Genomic DNA, 4,891 nt, shown 5'->3' with positions numbered 1-4,891 from the left:
TAAAGCACTATCTTTCTTTTATCATTGCATATATCAGTATTCAACATTTTGGGAATAAAACATCAAAACATTATGTATTTGTAATTGCAGGTTAAATGCATTTATATCTTGCATTAAACAGTGTGTGTAAACATCTGTCGGGGTCTCTAGAGAGCGATGTGTAGAGGATTAAAACTTGAGCCCGAGGTTCTTCACCACTATGAGGAGACCTTTGACGTTAACGTTCTTCCATCTGGTCTCATCATCCACCCTGATGCTCCACACCTTGGTGCAGATGGCAAAGTGGTGGACCCAAATGAAGAACCTCCCTGTGTCCTGGTAGAGGTTAAGTGCCCTGATGTGAAAGAAATCGGAGAGGCATCCCATGTTGAGTTTATTGGGGACCATGCAAAACTGAGAAAGAAACACACAATTGTCATTCCACGGTCAGCTGATGGTTACTGGCTTAGTTAACCTGGTGTGATCTTGTGACAAGTAAAACTAAAGAGTTAGATTTTTATAAAATATTTCTGACTTAAATTTTCCCCCTAACTTCTAAGCATTAAATTCAGCAAAAAAAAAAAAAAAACACACTGAGAAGTATGTGAAAGATTATATGTATAATGTTGGTTAAAACCCTGACTGAGAAGGTAACAAAAGCTTAAACTAACTAGAAGATAACAAAATTAGCTTATCACAAAGCAGACAAGTTACTAGCAGGTGAAGAGAAGCATGGTGTCACTAGCAGGCGAGTAGATGATGCTGATGTCACTAGCAGGTGTGTAGATGATGCTGATGTCACTAGCAGATGAGTAGATGATGCTGATGTCACTAGCAGGCGTGTAGATGATGCTGATGTCACTAGCAGGCGTGTAGATGATGCTGATGTCACTAGCAGGCGTGTAGATGATGCTGATGTCACTAGCAGGCGTGTAGATGATGCTGATGACACTATCAGGTGAGTAGATGATGCTGATGTCACTAGCAGGCGTGTAGATGATGCTGATGTCACTAGCAGGTGAGTAGATGATGCTGATGTCACTAGCAGGCGTGTAGATGATGCTGATGTCACTAGCAGGTGAGTAGATTATGCTGATGTCACTAGCAGGTGAGTAGATGATGCTGATGTCACTAGCAGGTGTTTTTTCCAGCTCCTTTATTTTTCCCATGCCTCAGCAAGAGCACTTAATTAACATCAAGCAAACAACAATACATGTATTATTTTGTGTTAAACATAACACTTTAATAAAAACAACTCATTAATTTGGAAAGTTACTATCACATTTATGCAATAATATACCAGTTACATAGAACAACAATTCAAAGTTAAATAAACTACAAACCATTATAAAATAATTTGAATTCTGCTTGTACAACAGATGTTTGTTCAACTGCTCGTATTTCCTTCATTCTTGTGGATTTTATTGATAACTTTAATTGTCTTTGTTAATTTTGTGTGACTTGAGCCAGAAAGAGAGCAGAATAAAAGGATGATGGCAAAAGTATAAAAACACCGCTTCACTAACCTGCTCGACTGTTAGCATAACTGCTACCATGTGCTACATTAAATGTATATAAAGTTACATCGAACAATACAAATAAAACATACTATATTTGATTAATGTCTATAGTTGCCGATAAGCTTTTAATATAAGTTATTGTTTTAGTTAACACATTACACTCACCTGGGACTGGACGGCTGTTGTAATCGTGCTCCTGTACCATCTCCACATTTACTGCTCTGCAACACAAACATCCCGTTTTGACGCGTGATTTAACGTCTCCGCAACTTTTCCACGCAAACCTGGAAGGCACAGCCCACGGTGCGAGATCGACCGTACTCCGGTTGGACACGGACCTCATCCTCCGTGAAGGGCTTAGCACACACTAAAGTACCTTTCCTCACAGTTATTGTCTCCTCCTCCTCTCACCGTACCCAGCAAACAGGGGACGTCCCCAGGGGGCCGCACAAGATCCCGGGCCCTATGCAGAGGCAGTCCTAATTTAATTGCAAAATAAATGTAGCTGTAATATGTTAATGTAATGTACACTGTAATTAAATTAGTTAATTATGATATTGTTAATGATTACAAAGGGAGTTACATTTGAATATTTTCACACATATACATATTTAAAATATGAGACACCAATGTTTCTGGAGTTGAAGACACAGAATATGACACATGCTTATTTCATAACTGTTTTATTTCCTATTTTGGTTTGTGTAAATGATTATTTATTTATTTATTTATTTTATTTTATTTTTAGATTAACTGCCTTTTTTCCAAGGCATTGTAAGATGACAATGTTTCCTGTCGTAGCTATGCGAAGATTTGATTTCAAAAGCAGTATCATAGCTATTAAACTATATCTTATGATTTTAAATCTGTATTTAACCTAAAAAAGATTGCAAAGTAAAAAGAGCTGCTAAAGTCCTATTTTGAGGTGGTTGTATGTTACAATTAAATTATAGTCTTAATTCAAGTGAAGAAGGATTCTGAAATCTGAGAGTAATCAGTGTTGAGTACCACTGTAACATTAACCCTGCCTACTTTAGATGATTCAAAATAATCAAAATCTGAAAACAATAGAAATTTAGAAAAGTAATCAAATGTAATCGGTTACATTACTTAAAGTCATTTGAAACAGTGACACTACATATTACATTTTAAATAAGGTAATTTGTAATCTGTAAACTATAACATTTCCAAAGTAAACTTCCCAACACTGGACCTGACACCTTGCAACTCAGACAAAGATAGTTGACAAAATCAAACTAATATAAACTCATATTGGATTTTAAAGGGTATTTTTGCCTAAAGCAAAATCCTGTAATAATAACGGATTGCAAAATTTGCTGATTGATTTTTTTTTTTTTTTTTTACTATATAGATTTAAATACATTGTAAAATAAAGTTAATGTTAAATTAATAATTTTCATTTCTGGAAAAATAAAAATAGTAGTAACTTCTGTAATGAAAAATTTAATTAAATCAGGAGTCAGTTTCAGCATTTAAACATCAAAATCATGATGCCTTTGGATGGAAGGTCCTGAGAATCCACCCCATCACCGGACACTGTCCACACCGGTCATGAGACTGAGCTGAAGACTTTGCTGGATAAAATTGTGGTTGTGTGCTGTGCTTTGACCAATATGTGTCCAAGTATTGTTGTGAAGGCGTCATGTTAGAATTATACACCATGCTCACATCTAATATGCAAATGTTTTTTTTTTGTTTTGTTTTCCAAAAGATTTTGTAATGTCTCTTCTCACGTGTATTTTTTTAGCCATGTCTGTAAATAAAATACACAAAGACTGAATGAAATTCTGCCTCCTTTATCTATATTAAGGAAGAATTGTGCGAAATCAGTCTTCTTTGGATGCAAACCCAATTACATAACTTAAATAGTAGTAACAACCAACTTAATTTCAGTTTCTTTACATATTTAACATGTAAATACATTTAGATTAATACATTTACATTTATAAATAGTCCAGAGAAATGATGAGAAACTGAAAATGTATGAAGTAGGTTGTGGGTGATAAGTCATAGATAGGGGTGTGACGGTTAGTATATAACCGTGAGACCGGCGGTTATAGTTGAACACCGTCATTAGAACCGCCAAAACCGTGTCATTAAAATATTTTTTACAAACATTTTTTATCAAAAATTATTTTCATTTTTTAGATAGGATCATAAGATGCGCAATATATCGGAAGAAATGGTTTTTACCACTTAATGAAGTTTTGTAAATCGTCAGACATGATATTTACCACTTCATTAAATTTTGCTTTGTAGAAACACTTTCTTAAAAACGAATTTCGTTTTGAAAAAATTTTATCTTAATTTTAATAAATGTTTCATCAACCAATTGCATGTATTTTAATCAATAAAAAGCAAATATAGCAGACAATGATAACCGTGACATGGAAGCTCCTCCTGCACGTAAGGATCGAGTCCTTTGATTCTCTTAATTTTCTCGTCATATCTCATCTTTGCATTAGGATTTAGTTTTAGGCGTTATGGTCCGACAATATTTTCTTTATGCCGCTGCATTTTGTAGGATTATATTCTGTTTTTCAGGCAAATTTTTCATTATTTTCATGCCAAAACACTAGCCTGCTATGCCAGACCATGTTATCTGGCCAAACATACCCATAGTTCTTTGCGTTCTGATGACGTTGCCACCCAGTTGGTCACGTGTTAGCGATCTCTATTGAAGGTAGCTAACATTAGCAGATAAGCCCGCACTTTTTGACATTCAAACAGGCGGCATAATGTCTGAACCAACTCAAACAGTGAATAAAATGCTGAATATTAAATTTTATTATAAAGAGGAAGATACACACGAGACCAAAATTACAAAAATGCAAACTTAATAATGCACAGCTAGCTAGAAGCTAGCGCTAAACCATTATCCAGGAGTGAACATGTTAAAGTTGTCCTAATATCAAACAACGCCTTACAATCATTATAAGATGATTTAAAAACCAATGCTGTGAATGTCACAATAACATATCAATACTTACTCAAAACAAAAGAGGATTCAGCGCAACCGTTTCCCAACAAAGAAATTCTCGACTGATGCACGCCATAGGTCCGTGGCGCTCAGCATCCACTGTTTGACAGAGGCGGAGCTGATCCTCTGGGTGAATTTGACAGTCACGTGGGTTTGGCGACTTGAAGGCGGATCCAAAACATTTGATTCAGATCGGGACTCCGAAGTGCGTTTCGCGAATCATTTGATCGGGGCTTCGGAGCGAGTTCAAAATATTTGATTCAGATCGGGACTCCGAATCGCGTTTCGCGAATCATTTGATCGGGGCTTCGGAGTTTGCAAAACATTTGATTCAGATAGGGACTCCGAAGCGCGTTTCACGAATCATTTGATCGGGGCTTCGGAGCGAGTT

General features: G+C 36.0%; 1 long non-coding RNA gene across 1 annotated transcript; it reads right to left on the bottom strand.

Moving 5' to 3' along the window:
- Window positions 1-1,104: 1,104 nt before the first annotated feature.
- On the bottom strand, window positions 1,105-4,618 carry LOC113069264 (uncharacterized). Its single transcript, XR_003279697.1, has 3 exons — window positions 4,511-4,618; window positions 1,916-1,978; window positions 1,105-1,163 (listed from the first exon to the last, which is right to left on the bottom strand). It is a non-coding gene; the product is annotated as an uncharacterized LOC113069264 (long non-coding RNA).
- Window positions 4,619-4,891: the final 273 nt, after the last annotated feature.

Source organism: Carassius auratus, unplaced genomic scaffold (genome assembly GCF_003368295.1).
Source record: "Carassius auratus strain Wakin unplaced genomic scaffold, ASM336829v1 scaf_tig00001218, whole genome shotgun sequence".
In the NCBI taxonomy this organism is placed as follows: Eukaryota; Metazoa; Chordata; class Actinopteri; order Cypriniformes; family Cyprinidae; genus Carassius; species Carassius auratus.
Note: the sequence above shows the minus strand (reverse complement) of the source record. Positions and strands in the feature narration are given on the sequence as shown.